Raw genomic sequence first — 16,439 nt, forward strand, 5'->3', positions numbered from 1 at the left:
AAAATGCTATGCCTGCATTATTATTATTACACTTTCCAATGATGTTTACAGAACAAGAAATGTATTTTTAAATATCAGGATTAATTTTATCAAGATCAGTTAACACTGAATTCATTTTTCACAATTAAGCTTTATGGTAACCATGGATTTGGGCTGCTGGCCACCTTGATTGCCTCTTCTGTCCCCCATTCCTAAGCCCTCCTCAGGTCCAGCTAACTCTCATTAGATACAAACTAAAAGGGTACAGGACACCAGGAGAAGAAAGTACACTAAAGGATATAAAAGGTCAAGATCTTTTATACAAAGCACTACTCCCCATATTCATTCACTGGAAAGATTTTCCAAATAAGACTATATCCATTACTTTCTGTAGAAAAAGGTTCAAGGGATCACCCTAGGCAAGACATCACAGGTGAGCCTATATAGTAAGGGGCTACCCTGGTGGCTAAGTGGTAAAGAATCCGCCTGCAAAGAAGAAGATGCAAGTTCCATCCCTGGGTCGGGAAGATCCCCTGGAGGAGGAAATGGCAACCCACTCCAGTATTCTTACCTGGGAAATCCCATAGACAGAGGAGCCTGACAGGCTACAGTTCATGGGGTTGCAAAGAGTTAGACACAACTTTTACTGACTGAGCACCCACCCTACGTAGTAAGGAAAGAAACCTCCTTCACCTTAGCAAATTTTCATCTACTACAAAGATGCAGTTTTCACAGACTCAACTAAGTCACAGAATCACCATATTAGTGATAAGCATCATGATGGTAATCCAGTCCATTTCACTGTCTTCTGGAAATTATTTGGGTCTCAACTGCTTAAGTATAAATAAAAGAAAGCCAAAAGGGATTAAGGGAAGGCTGAACCTAGAGGAATCCCTCAAATCCAAGAGAAGAAATACAAGTCACCAACCGAGACAAACCTGCTTATAGAGACAGTGCCTGTGTTCCTCTCGGCTGTTCATGCAAAATGCTGTCAAATAGAGTCCAAGTAAAAGATTGCAGAAGGAAAGGCTGGAAAAGTAGTTCAAGGACCAGAACACAGGGATCCTTAAATGTTAGGTGCAGGCATTTGTGCAGCACTTTATTCAGACAGTAATGAAGGTTGTAAAGAGAACCTGAGCAGGGCAGAGACATGAGAAGAGTGTTCTACAAAGTCTTCTCTGGCTTCAGCGTGTACAAAGAAAAGGACAAGGGGAAAAGATCAGAAACAGGGCGTCTTCTGCAACTACCGAGAAAATAAAGACCTGGATTCAGAGTCTGGCTGTGAAACGAAGAAAAAGATGGATAAAAGTGACCTTATGAAGCAAGAAATCAAGTGGAGTGGAATACAACATGGCCACCTTAACATTTGACTCTGGTACCACTTCCTGCAAAAGACTACTCTAACTCCCCCAAACTCTTCTGAATTCTTGTCGCCTTCTCTGAGCCATTTGTTACCTTATAATTTACCTGTTCATGGTATCTATTCCACCTCTGCAGCTGAACACCCACCTCTTAGACCTACGAAAGATTTGACATGCTTCTTTTACTAGCAGCATTTGCCAGCATCACTCTCTTTAGAGAACTGCCTTCCCTCTACACCACCTGAATCTGATGGGGTCCTCAAACATAGTGTTCCATCTCCCGATCGTTGGCACTGTGGGCCAGCTAGAGTCCTGCCTGATATTTTATATTCAGATGCTGAGTGAGAAGTACTCTGAAGCTTGTTCTTTCCAAGATGGTAGCCAGAGGTGGTCTGGGGCCAACCCACCTTTACCACCCTTGTGGAAGAAGGGAATAAACACAAGAGACAGAAGAAGCAGGAGTGGGAGAAAAGTACTGCTATAACTCAGGAGTACTGGCAGAAGCTGTCATTCAAATTTCCCAGTCACACAAACCAAAAACCACTCCCCTTTTGCTTAAAGTGAACATGTTGGTTTTCTGTCACTTGCAAATAAAAGGGAACTGATTAAAACAGTACTTAACACAGTATATAAATCTTTTATAATGAGAAACTCAGAAAATTGCTATTTAAAGACTATCAATGAGAGCAGGTAATGCTTTTTTTTCCCTAAAAAAAGACTGTTGATAGTACTCTTCTATAGGAGACAGTAACAGAAACACTGTCCAACGTCTAATTTTAAAGTATCAGCTTTCACAGATTCTAAAAAATTTTGGATAACCACTGTATTCTGATATTTAACAATTCATTTAGCTTTATCTTAAGCTAAAGCATGTTTGCTTTCCATTAGGTTTAGAGGTAAGAGGAAGAAAGGCAAAAAAAGGTTCACAAATTCCACACTCCAGTATCTAGCTGGAAACCATAAAATAGGGTATATTCAAACTACAACTATATACACACTGAACAATGTGAGCACTTTCCAAAGTTAACATTAAATACTAGTCAGTTCATTCTGAAGTATTATTGGGAAAGTTTAAATAAGTTCAATTGTTAAGAAGGCAATCTGGCAAAAATCTTATCTGAAGGCATAAGCCCTTTGACCCAGCAATTCCACCTCCTAGAAGTTATTCTACAGATATAGACACATGCATTTAAGTAAGTACAAAATACTTAATGCAACAGTTTCTTTGTGTGTATTTTCTGGGTTTTTTCATTTAACCTAAATATACATCAATACTTAAATCATAAATTACAATGCATATAGATAACAGCATCCAATATAGCAGTTGAAAAGAATAAGATGATATTCATACGGGTTGAAATAAAAAATCTTGGAGATATGTTATTAAATAGAAGAAAAAGCCAGCTACAAAATAATGATGAGAATGTCATTTGAGAAAAGAGATTAGAAACAAACAATAAAAAGGGGGGAAAGAGCAATATAGTATATGCATCTAAGAGGTCATATAAGAATCTTTTTCATAGTTGCTTCTGGGCAGGAGAAATGGAGGAAAGGAAGGAAGAAAGGCTAATTTTTTTTTATCCTTTTATAGTCTTAAACATCACATGCACATATTTTTACTATATTTTAAGAAAAATACTGGGCAGGTATCTGTGCAAATACATAAAAATATTAATATTCAAATCAATAAAAGGATGCTAGTAATAATGGCTACTGATGGTCTTGTATGAACACAAATATAAGGTCATTATGCCAAATTCAAAGATTCACGTTTAAGCATAGAGTATAGTGTATAAAGAGAAAACTCGTAAAATTAAACCACTTACGCCCCTCAACTGTCAATCATTGGTACTAGCAAGTCAAGTCATTTCAACTATTCAGGGAAATGTATTTATAATATACCACTGAGGATTATCCTCATTACCATTGCAACACTGATCTAATATCTAGCAGATAAATTAGATTAATTTTCCTGTATTAAAGAAAACAGTGATTAACGTCAACCTCACTAGCTATCCGGAAAAGGCGGAGTAAAACCACAATGAGATACTGTTTCATACTCATCAACAGACAAAAGTTTTAAAGTCCATCCAAACAAACTGTTGAGAAGAACAGACAACAGAAACACTGGTATGTCATCTTTGGGACCCTAAAGTGGCACCACCACTTTGAGGAGCAAGTCAGCAAGAGCCAGGTTAAGGCTATACACATAACCTTGAGAGAGCAGTCTGCCAACTTTTTGTCCATGACCCAAAATAAGAATACATTTTATACCTCAATCTAGTATACAGCCCAAAACTAAAGTCTTCTAAGCACTACTCTTAGTTTCCCTCATAGCTCAGTTGGTAAAGGATCCACCTGAAATGCAGGAAACCCTGGTTCGATTCCTGGGTTGGGAAGATCCGCTGGACAAGGGATAGGCTACCCACTCCAGTATTCTTGGGCTTCCCTTGTGGCTCGGCTGGTAAAGAATCCACCTGCAATGTGGGAGACCTGGGTTCGTTCCCCGAGTTGGGAAGATACCCTGGAGAAGGGAACAGCTACCCACTCCGGTATTCTGGCCTAGAGAATTCCACAGACTGTACAGTCCATGGGGTCCCAAAGAGTCAGACACGACTGAGCGACTTTCACTTTCTTTCACTTTCACTTAGACTAATATCTTCTCTTCCATCCCATTTCAATACCTTCTATTCCATTCTTTTTCTGCTTTTAAAACATGCGGCATGCAGCCCACAATCTGAAAAACACTTCTCAGGAGTTTCCTGACACCCTCTGGTGAGGCCTCTGCACTCACTGAGGAGGGCACTGGCTCCTTCCCTGGCTGGATCCTGCCTGCCTCACCGGGGCTGCCGTGGTGGCTCAGTGGTAAGGAATCCACCTGCCAAGACAGGAGATGCAGGAGATGCGGGTTCGATCCCTAGGTCAGGAAGATCTCCTGGAGGAGGAAACGGCAACCCGCTCCAGTATTCTTGCCTGGGAAGTCCCATGGAGAGAGGACCTGGCGGCCTACAGTCCACGGTCACAAAGACTCGGACACAACTGAGCACAGCACGGCACGCTGTCCAGAGTGGCCAAGATACAGAGTTTGAGATGCTGCCTTGAAGCTATCCATCCTAAAACTGGAAGTGCAGCAAAATCACATGGTACACTGCTAAAGAATGCACAGGAGAACTATACAAGAAGATCGTAAAGACCCAGATAACCACAATGGTGTGATCACTCACCTAGAGCCAGACATCCTGGAGTGCAAAATCAAGTGGGCCTTAGGAAGCATGACTACAAATGAATCTAGTGGAGGTGATGGAATTCCAGTTGAGCTGTTTCAAATCCTGAAAGATGATGCTGTGAAAGTGCTGCACTCAATATGCCAGCAAATTCGGAAAACTCAGCAGTAGCCACAGTACTGGAAAAGGTCGGTTTTCATTCCAATTCCAAAGAGGGGCAATGCCAAAGAATATTCAAACTACTGCACAATTTCACTCATTTCACACGCTAGCAAAGTAATGCTCAAAATTCTCCAAGCTAGGTTTCCGTAGTACGTGAACTGAGAGATAACTTCCAGATATTCAAGCTGGATTGAGACAAGGCAGACGAACCAGAGATCAAATTGCCAACATCCGCTGGATCATCGAGAAAGCAAGAGAATTCCAGAAAAAGATCTACTTCTGCTTCATTGACTACACTAAAGCCTTTGACTGTGTGGATCACAACAAACCGTGGAAAATTCTTAAAGAGATGGGAATACCAGACCACCTTATCTGCCTCCTGAGAAATCTGTATGCAGGTCAAGAAGCAACAGTTAGAACCAGACCTGGAACAACAGACTGGTTCCAAACTGGGATAAGAGTACGTCAAGGCTGTATATTGTCACCCTGCTTATTTAACTTCTATGCAGAGTACATCATGTGAAATGCTAGGCTGGATGAAGCACAAGCTGGAATCAAGACTGCTGGGAGAAATACCAATAACCTCAGATATGTAGATGACACCACCCTTATGGCAGAAAGCAAAGAGGAACTAAAGAGCTTCTTGATGAAAGTGAAAGAGGAGAGTGAAAAAGCTGGCTTAAAACTAAAATTTCAAAAAACAAAGATCATGGCATCCAGTCCCATCACTTCATGGCAAATAGATGGGGAAACAATGGAAATAGTAACAGACTTTATTTTCTTGGGCTCCAAAATCACTGCAGATGGTGACTGCAGCAGCCACAAAATTAAAAGACACTTGCTCCTTGGAAGAAAAGCTATGACAAACCTAGACAGCATATTAAAAAGCAGAGATATTACTTTACCAACAAAGTCTGTATAGTCAAAGCTATGGATTTTACAGTAGTCATGTACAGATGTGAGAGTTGGATCATACAGAAAGCTGAGCACCAAAGAATTGATGCTTTTGAGCTGTGGTGTTGGAGAAGACTCTTCAGAGTCCCTTGAACTGCAAGGAGATCCAACCAGTCAATCCTAAAGGAAATCAGTCCTGAATATTAATCGGAAGGACGGATGCTAAAGTTCCAATATTTTGGCCGCCTGATGAGAACTGACTCATTGGAAAAGACCCTGATGCTGGGAAAAACTGAAGGCAGAAGGGGATGACAGAGGATGAGATGGTTAGATGGCATCACCGACTCAACAGACATGAGTTTGAGCAAGCTCTGGGAGTTGGTGATGGACAGGGAAGCCTGGTGTGCTGCCAGCCATGGGGTCACAAAGAGTCGCACAGGACTGGGTGAATGAATTGAACTGAACTGAAACTGTTAGAAGTAGAGTAGCAAAATGCAACTCAAATTTACAGACCCCAGGTGAAGCTTGGTAATCTGTATTTTTAACCTTTCTCCCCCAGATAATTCCCATGTGCAGTCAAGTTTGAAAATTAGGGCTTTACTGAAATTGGATATTCTACCTACCAAGCAAAAAGTAAAGCTTCTGTGGAAACTCAAGGCAAGAAAGCTAAGAGGCTGCCTCAAGGCATGATTAGAAGAGGACTGGTGTGAAAGGAAACTGAAGCCTAATCAAAGACATTAATAAGATGACAAAGAGAAAATGCTAAGGATGGAAAGTGGTCTGCATGGGGGCTGGGGGGGGCGGGGACCAAAGACCAAGAGTTTGTCAATGTATTTCCAACACAGAGTTTCTTGACTGAACAACAAGGATTCTGGCCCATGTGACAGATTATTACCTTAACAGAAGAATTATGTTTTTATGTACACTATTTAAATAACCTGGCAGTTGCTGAGGTAATACTTTCTACTCCTTTGAATTCCATAATAGAGGTTTACTTAATAGGGTCTATGGGGACACCCTCTTCTCTGAGTTCTTTGGAAGAACTGGTCAATAATATTAAGTGTTAACTGTTGCTTGAGGTCCTTTTCTACACGCCTGGAGTTTTTTAAATATATACTGTTGGCACAATCTGTATTTGTTAATTTCCCATTGTTTTCATTTAAAAACTTCTCTATACATTTTAAGTAGATATTGCCTTCATTTGCTGAAGCTGCAAGCAATTCTAGACCTTTTTCAAGGCCCTGATCAGATGTTACCTTTCTGTCTTCTCCTGGGCCTCCAGGCCCCGTGCTTCTCTGACACTTTGTACAGCTCTCTGTTATAGCGTGAGCACGTTTATACTACAGGCAATTATGGGTCCTCAGCTCATGTGTTAACTTCTTGAGAGCACAGATCATGTTTTATTTTAATAACTAAAATTTAAAAAGTGTTCAACAAATGATACCCAGAAGCAAAACTACCTACAAGGGGCAGAGATCCAGGGTGCAGTCAGGTCAAGATTAAAATCCAGATGCCACTGCAGATTTTTCAGTTTGGTTTACACGTTTTTATTGTATTATACTAAGAAGGATATTTACAATATTTTCAGACTTTTAGACCCCATAACACTCTATATATGTGTGTTTCTATGAAAAAAAAAAATGTTAGTATTGTCCCCCTATTTCTAACTGCTATCTGACGGAAGAAAGATGTACACTCAGTATTGGTATACGGAGTGAGTGAAGTTTGTTTCCAACAGAAGTTAATATTCAGTATCTAATCAAGTCTCATTCTTTAATCTAATGTTACACATAAACCATGAATGACATAACAAAATAAATCATCTGTAATATGCTTACTGGGCTTCCCAGGTGGCTCAGTGGTAAAGAAGTCCCCTGCCAATACAGGAGACTGGGGTTCAGTCCCTGGGTCAGGAAAATTCCCTGGAGAAGGAAACTGCAACTCAGTTCAGTATTCTTGCCTGGAAAATCCCATGGACAGAGGAGCCTGGTGGGCTACAGTCCATGAGGTCACAAAGAGTCAGACACGACTTAGCAACTGAACAACAATATATTTACTAGTCATCTTTTTAAAATCAGGCTCCCCTGGTGGCCCAGGCAGTAAAGAATCTTGCCTGCAATGCAGGAGACCCAGGTCCAATCTCTGAGTCGGTAAGATCCCCTGGAGAAGATAATGGCTAACCACTCCAGTGTTCTTGCCTAGAGAATTCCATCAACAGAGGAGCTTGGCGGGTTACTGTCCATGGGGCTGCAAAGAGTCAGACGCCACTGAGCAACTAACACACACTTTTTTTTTTTAATTATGAAACTAATTTGTCCAAACAAGGATATCTCCCTTTGATCTGGAATAGTGCCCCTATCTAGCTTTAAGATTATTACTCACAAGTTTGTGCTCTTCCAGGGAATCTCCTTTGTCTCCATTCTCTATCCTTCCATTTCAGTAATAACAGGAAAAATAGCAGCTAGCTTTCACAAGGGCTTCCTATACACCAGAGAGAGGAATTGTGCTAATAAACACATTTAAATACATTATCTCCACATCAACTCCATGAACTAGGTATTATTATTATCTCCTTTTAAAGATGCATATAGAAAGGCTGAATGACTGGTCCAAGGTAACATAGTCAGTGCCACTAAGAGTTACAGTAAAGGAGAAGTCCACCTGTCTCTTAAGCTTATGCTCTTTACTGCATTAGACTTTTTCCCCTATTGTTAAAAAAACCACTTGAGGGACTTCCCTGCTGGCCCAGGGGTTAAAACTCTGAGCTCCCAATGCAGGGGGCCCAGGTTCAATCCCTGGTCAGGGAACTAGATCCCACGTGCTGCAACTAAGACCTGGTGCAGTCAAATAAACGAATAAATAAAAAAAAAAATCATCCAAAAAAAAAAAAAAAAAAAAAACCACTTGAGTCAACCTCTCAGGTAAAAGGCATTTGAGAAATAACAAGAGTCCTTTGTGCAGGTGGCAGAAATAGCAGCTAAAGGAGATCAATCAGAGTTAGAAAGTTTGAACACCTAAGGCAAAAATTTTAGCAAGTGGCATCATTTCAAGTGCTTAATAGCCATGTATGGTTAGTGGCTTACCAGGCTGGACAGTATAAATACAGAACATTTCCATCACTCCAGAAAGTTCTTTGGAGAACCCTGGTCTAGAAATATATCTAGGGACTACTCCACAACCTTACCCCATTGGGTTAACAACACAAGGCTAAAACACATTTCAGTAGTCTCTCTCTTTAAAACAATCGCAAAATACTAAAAGCATTCTCTGTGAAATTCCAGCAAAATAAGGAGTCTATCAAAACTGAAATAAAGATGCAAGCCTCAGATAAAGAAATCCATATAAATATATACATATACATATAGATTTGAGAACTGATAAGAGTACATGATATGCATTCTAAAGAAGCACCCCCAAAATTGGAAATAACCTAAATGTTCATCAGGAGGAAATGGATAAATATAACAGAATACTACATTGTATTTAAAAACAGATGAACTAGGTGTATCAACACGAATAACGAATACTTTTTAAAAAGTAAAACAAGCAAGTTAATCAAACACCCAAAGACCATCTATGTAAAAATTTTAAATATAAAACAATAACGGCATATAAACATATGTAAGTGAAAGTGAAAGTTGCTCAGTTGTGTCTGACTGTTTGCAACCCCATGGACTGTAGACTGAGAATTCCCTGTCCATGGAATTCTCCCGGCAAGAATACTGGAGTTCCTGCCCCAGGGGATCTTCCCAACCCAGGGATCAAACCCAGGTCTCCCGCATTGAAGGCAGACTCTTTACCGTCTGAGTCACCAGGGAAGTCCATAAACATATACAGGACGAGTATAAAAACATGGATGGGAATGATACACACCAACTTCAGGAGAATAAATACCTCTGGAGGGGCAAGGAAGGGAAAAGGAGAGAGAATGTTAACTTAACCTCTAACATTCTCTTAAAATAGAACTGGAACAAATATGGAGAAAATGTCAGTATTTACTAAATCTGGCTAGGGTGTTAAAGAGTGTACATTACCTTATTTTTCAAACTTTTTGAATGTTTGAAATATTTTCTAATTATTTTAAGAGGAAAGTTTCTTATATTTGAAAAGCTTATTTCCATAGTATGCCTAGTTGTTCACTCGTGTCCAACTCTTCGCAACCCCATGGATTGTAGCCCGCCAGGCTCCTCTGTCTATGGGATTCACCAGACAAGAATACTGGAGTGGGCAGCCATTCTCTTCTCCAGGGGATCTTACCCACCCAGGGATCAAACCCAGGTCTCTTGCATTGGGGGCGGATTATTTACCATCTGAGCCACCAAGGAAGCCCCTGAAAATTAGCACTACTATGCGCTCAGTTGGGTCCGACTCTTTGCAACCCCACTGACTGCAGCCCACCAGGTTCCTCTGCACATGGAATTTTCCAGGCAAGAATACTGGAGTGGGACTTACCACTGAACTCAATGGTGGTTCAACCATTTCTGAATATGCTACTTTCTTCATAGCCAAGAAATTTTTCACTACAGTAGAAAAGGTGAAATTCTGGCTTCAACAAAAGTTGAAGAATTCATTTACTAATTTCTTTTAGCCTTTGAAAAATAAAAATTTTTCATATTATACCTCTTTAGTTTCTTCTCCAAATAAAACATTTCTAGAACAGTTCCAAAAAATTTTAAGTAACATAACCAAAGAATCTTGCTTCTTAAATATCTGGAACAAGAACTATTATGATATAAAAATCTCTTTAAAAAAAAAAAAAACTCTTTAAGTTTTCACAATGAATTAAAAAAGAATCCATCAGTCCACAGTAACACTCAAAAGAAAGGGAGGAAGGGAGAGCTCTTCAAATGCTGACTGATATCTGAAAGAATGAAAAATCAGAAAAAAACCATTATGCAATCACAAGCATAATAACCGATTCAGGCAAGGTCTGAATGAATGCTAAAACCACTGGCTGAAAGCCTGATGGGCAATGGGATATTCTCACAATATCACCTCATAAATTACCTGTTCCTTTCAAAGGGGAAAAGGGAATCTTTAAAAGGCAGACTCAACGTTTACAAAGTGATCAAACTTATTGTCAATAATGGGACAAACTGATGACATACCTCCTGCTGAGATGCGCAAAGGAAGACACAACATCACTTACACAGAATTCCCACCAAAAACATCTAAACTGAATCTATAGAAAACCATCAGATAAACCCAAACAGTGAGACACTCTGAAGACAACTGGCCTAAACAATTAAGAAATATCACTGTTGGGGATTCCCCGGTGACCCAGTGGTTAGGACTCCACGATTTCACTGCTGAGGGGCTGGGTTTGATTCCTGGTCAAGGAACTAAGATCCTACAAGCCGCACAATGTGGCAAAAAAAACAAAAAGTCATTATCACAAAAGAACCCGTCCCTCTCCAAAAGTGACAGGACAGCTCTAGATTAAAGGAACAAAAGAGATATCAGCCAAAAACAACACATGACCCTTGACTGAATCCTGGATAAACAGAAAGACAAAACAGCAATAAAGGGCAATTGGGAAATTTTGAAATGGAATATTATATCTATGCTAAATTAAATGAATTGAGTATGCTGCAGAATTTAGAAGTGAAATGTCATGATGCCTGCAATTTACTGTCAAACAGTTCAGCAAAAAGAAAAATTTAAAAGACTGAGAAAATAAATACAGCAAAAATGTTTTTTAAAAAATTGGTGAATTCAAGAGAAAGGTATACTGGGTGTTCACTGTACTATTCTTTCAGCTTTTCTTCATATTTGAAATTATGTAGTGTTTAGAAAATATGTTTCTTACTTTTAATTGCTTCAATTATTTGTTTTCATTTTTTCAATATATAAGCTAAGAGGAAGTATCATGTTATAGTCTAAATATAGACTAAGATTAAATAAGATTATTAAATTAACTGCAAACTCAAGAACATCAACTAATAGTTAACATATCACCTGTTTCACCCAGCCTCTCTCTGAAAACATCTGACATATTTGGCCACAACACCCTTCTAAACTTCCTCTGCCAAACGACTCCTTTTCCCTGACCGGTATTCCTCTGCCAAACATCTCTCTTACATACCAAATTCCCCAAAGTTTAGTCCTCAGCAGATTCTCCTGCTTTTCCTTAATTATCAGTGGACTCAATTACCACCCAAATATCAATGACTTCTAAATGCATTTCTCTACCCAGACCTCTCTTCCTAACCCCAGAGACATTATTTCCAACCAACCACCTACTAGCTATTTTCAACAGGATGCCCCAGGTAGGAAATGAAAACAAAAAGGGTTCATAAAAGTTTAATTCAAAGCAAAATTTTAAAATCCCTAAATTAAACAAACATTTTGTAATGATAAAGGATGCAGTCTACAATGAAGATATAGAAGTTATGAACAACTTAATAAAAAGCAAATATGACTGGGCTGCGTCATTCCGCAAGTTTCAGCCTTTCAGTGAGTCCCCACCAAACTCCTTCCTGAGACCCACAAGGCCCTCCGTGAGGTGGGCCCTGCCGACCGCTCCAACCTCAACCGCTCTCCCTTCCTTTCTGCTTCAGTTAACACTGGCCTCCTGGACCTCGCAAAGCTTTCTGTCTCCCCACAGCTGTTCTCTCTGCCTAGAATATTCCCTCCCACTCTTTCAAGTGGCCAGCTCCTCATTCATTCAGATCTTTTCCCTCATAGTATTTTATCACATTTTCAACTCTTAAGAATTTCATTCAATTAACATATGCCTCCACTAGACTGCAACTTCCACAGTGGCCAGGACAATTTTTGTTTGACTTGTCAGGCCTAGTACTCAGAACAGTGCTTGGCCCGTGGTAGATTCCTGAGTTAGTTGCTGCATGAATTAATAAACCAAATAAACTGGCATCAAACAATCAAACAACATAAAGCACAACTATAAAAACTCCAAGGAGAACCGGACAGAAACAGAGTAGCAGCAAGAGCCCTTAAAACACTTTTTTTTAAAACCTTAAGGGATCTAGGAGACTAAAAAGTAAACACAGGTCATAAATTCAAGTGTCCACAAAGAGGAAGTATAACAGTGAAGAGCACAGTCAGAGGCAATCTACAGGACCCAACCAGAACTAACCTAATCAAAAAAAGATGGGAACTATGACCCAGCAATCCCACTATTGGACATATACCTGAGAAAACCATAACTGAAAAAGACACATGCACCCAATGTTCATAGCAGCACTATTTACAATAGCTAGGACATGGAAGCAACCTAGATGTGCATCAACAGATGAATGGATAGAGATGTGATACATATATACAATGGAATACTACTCGGTCAAAAAAAAGAATGAATAATCTGAGTCAGTTCAAGTGAGGTGGATGAATGTAGAGACTGTTATACAGAGTAACAGATTTCCCTGGTGGCTCAGATGGTAAAGCATCTGCCAACAATGCGGGAGACCCAGGTTCAATCCCCGGGTTGGGAATGATCTCCTGGAGCAGGAAACGGCACCCCACTCCAGTATTCTTGCCTGGAAAATCCCATGGACAGAGGAGCCTGGTGGGCTATAGTCCAAGGGGTCGCAAAGAGTCGGACACGACTGAGCGACTTCACTTCACTTACACAGAGTGAAATATAGTATATTAACACATATATATGGAACCTAGAAAAATGGTATTGATGAACCTAATTGCAGGGAAGGAACAGAGATGCAGATAGAGTGAATGCACTTCTGGACACAGTGAGGGAAGAGAAGAGCGGGATGAAAGGAGAAGGCAGTATATATACACTACCTGGACAACACAGGGAGCCCAGCCTGGTGCGCTGTGACAACCAGAGGCGTGGGGCGGGGGAAGGGACGGAGGCGACATATGTATAATTATGGCCGATCTGTGTTGCTGTACGGCAGAAACCAACACATTTAAAGCAATTTTCTTCCAATTAAAAATTTTTTAAAAAAAGAAAAGGTGGGACCGAGTATAATAAATAAAATTGGTGATGATAAAGGAGAACTTGCCACAGGTACAGAAGCTATTAAAATAATGCTAATAAAGTCTAAACCCTGAGTGCAAGGACAACTGTCAAAGAATTACTGAACACCAAAACTAAATCAAAAATAGGAAAAAAAAAAAACCAGAAAACAAACCAATAATGACAGGAGAAACTGAGGAAGATGTCAGCGAGCTCTTATCCGTAGAACAGCCCAGATATTTCAGAGGGCAGAAAAAGAAGATTTTAAAACTCCTTTTTAAAAAACCAGGATAACAGTGACACCAAAACCTAACAAAGAGAAGCACCCTCCCTTCCACAAAAGAAACGATGGGCCAATCACAGTTACTAAACTAAAATTTAAAATACATTTTAAAAAGAGCAAATAAGGTCTTCCCTGGTGGTCTAGTGGTTAAGAATCCACCTCATGATGCAGGGGACACTGGTTCAATCCCTGGTCCAGGAGGATCCCACATGCCATGGAGCAACTAAGCCCCCTGGGCCACAACTACCGAGCCCACATGTCACAAGAAGACCCCACACCTCAGCCTGTGCTCTGCAACAAGAGAAGCCACCACAATGAGACGCCCACGCACTGCAACCAAGAGTAGCCCCCCACTCACTGCAACTAGAGAAAGCTCATGAGCATCAGCAAAGACCCAGTGCAGCTAAAAATGAAAACAAATACTTTTTAAAAACAGCAAACAAAATCCAGAAGCATACTATGTTTAAGTATCTATGAAAAATTACAGAATAATACATACTTTTTAATCCAGCAATTCCCTTCCTAGGAATTCACCATATAACATACGCACATATATATTCATTTTGGTACTGTTTGCAACAGCCAGAAGCTGTAAATAATTTAAACATCCACCAATAAGGAACTGACTAAAATAAAAAGGCTATAATATTGTACTTCCGCACAAGGGAACACTACGCAGCTCACAAGAAGAATGTGGCCCAAAGCCAAGTCAAGATGGCGTAAGCTTACTAGAGCTAACGGGTCCACCAAGCTGCAACTAAAACCTCTAGACAGAGTACAGAAGAAGCAACCACCAAAGGACTGGGGGCTGGGGGAGGGGAAAGCAAAAGCACAAGGACGGAGTATGAGAGTCGGAACTTAGAGGAAGCAACAACCAACAACAAGCAGAGGCTTGTTTCCCTATTTTTTCTTCTGGAATAGAATAAGCTCACAGTGGATCTGTGGCAAAAAGCAGGAACAGGAAAAACGCAGAGAAACCCTGTCTTTCAGGCAGAAGACTGACGAAAGGGTCCCCTGGAGCTGAAGAGTATGAGGGAAATCCCAGTTTTGTTATTTTACTCCCCCCGCCCTTTCTGGGCCGTGCCTCAAGGGAGGCTCCAATTACAGAAACGACAAGGAAATCACAACTTTCTGACCAGTAGATCAAGCAAAGGGGGCCCCTGCAAGCCAGAGTATGGAAGGAATCCCAGAACATACAGTTGAGGGAAAATCTACAAATAGCAAGAGAAAACAACAATATGCACGAGAGAACAATAATTCAAATAACTGCAGAGGGTGGAATAATCTTTAAAGTGCTTACAGAAGTATCAACCCAGAATCCTATAACCTTCAAAAATACCCTTCAACAATTCAGGAAAAATTAAAACATTTCAGATGAAGAAAAACTACAAGAACTTGATGCCTGAAATTCTGCTTTAAAACAAATGGTAAAAATAGTAAAACAAAGAGAAATAATACCAGAGTGAAAACTGAACTTTCAGGAACAAAGGAAGAGCAATAAATTAAAAAACAAACAAAAAAAGGTAGTTTCAACTCTTAAGCGCTTTAAAATACGTATAATGGTTGAGAGCAAAAAATTGTCACAACGTCTAGTGGGGCTTTCAATGTAAATAGAGTTTGATTCAGAAGGCTGACTGTACTGTGCCACTTTATATAAGGGACTTGACATCTGGACATTTTGATTACCTGCAGGGGTCCTGGGAATCAGTCCCCCATAAATTAAAAAGAGACAACTGTAGACATATATGTGACAATTACAGCATTGGGGAAGGGCCTAGGATAAGTGAACCTTTATGGTTGTGACACTTTAAAATTTTACCTAAAGGGATAAAAAACTAAGTAGGTAAGTATTTTGTAATTCCTAGAGGAACCACTAAAAAAGTAGCACAAATATAACCAAAAGGCTAATAAATTAAAACAGGACAATATTCAACTAATGCAAAAAGCAGGCAGGAAAGAGAGGAAACAGAAGAACCAAAAGAAAAATAAAAAAGGTGGGAATTCCCTGGCGGGCCAGGGTCCAATGAACACTCCCGAGGGCCAGGGTGCAATCCCTCATTGGGGAACTAAGATCCCACAAGCCTTGCAGTGAGGCCAAAAAAGAAAAAAATAAATATATTTAATGTAAATAATCTAAATTCATTGTCATAAGACTGGATTAAAAAACAAACAAGGAACCCCTTTAAAATATGACACAGCAGACTAAAAGTACAAGTGTGGAAAAAGATATACCATGCTAACACTCATTCAAAAAGAGTGAAACTGAATTTGATATATTAATACCAAACAGATTTTAAGCAAAGACTATTACCGGAGTAAAGAAGGTCATTTCATAATGATAAAGAGGTCAAATGATCAAGAAGCCAAACAACCATAAACGTTTATGAATCTAATAACAGAACCACAAAATACATGATAACATACAAAACCGCAAGGAGACAGAGAACAAAACTGTTAACAATGGTTGTAAATTTCAACACTCTTATCTTAGTAATCAACAGAACAAGTAGATGGAAAATCCACAAGGATATAGAAGACTTTAACAACAGCATCAACAAACTTCACCTAACTGACATTTATGGAACACTCTATCGAAT

General features: G+C 39.8%; 1 protein-coding gene across 8 annotated transcripts in view; it reads right to left on the minus strand.

Annotated features, from left to right (window-relative positions):
* The window catches only part of BPTF (bromodomain PHD finger transcription factor), a 133,482-nt gene that overhangs the window by 95,329 nt on the left and 21,714 nt on the right, over window positions 1–16,439 (minus strand). The window lies entirely within an intron of this gene.

The sequence above is a fragment of the Dama dama genome, chromosome 5 (assembly GCF_033118175.1).
Source record: "Dama dama isolate Ldn47 chromosome 5, ASM3311817v1, whole genome shotgun sequence".
NCBI classification, from domain to species: domain Eukaryota; kingdom Metazoa; phylum Chordata; class Mammalia; order Artiodactyla; family Cervidae; genus Dama; species Dama dama.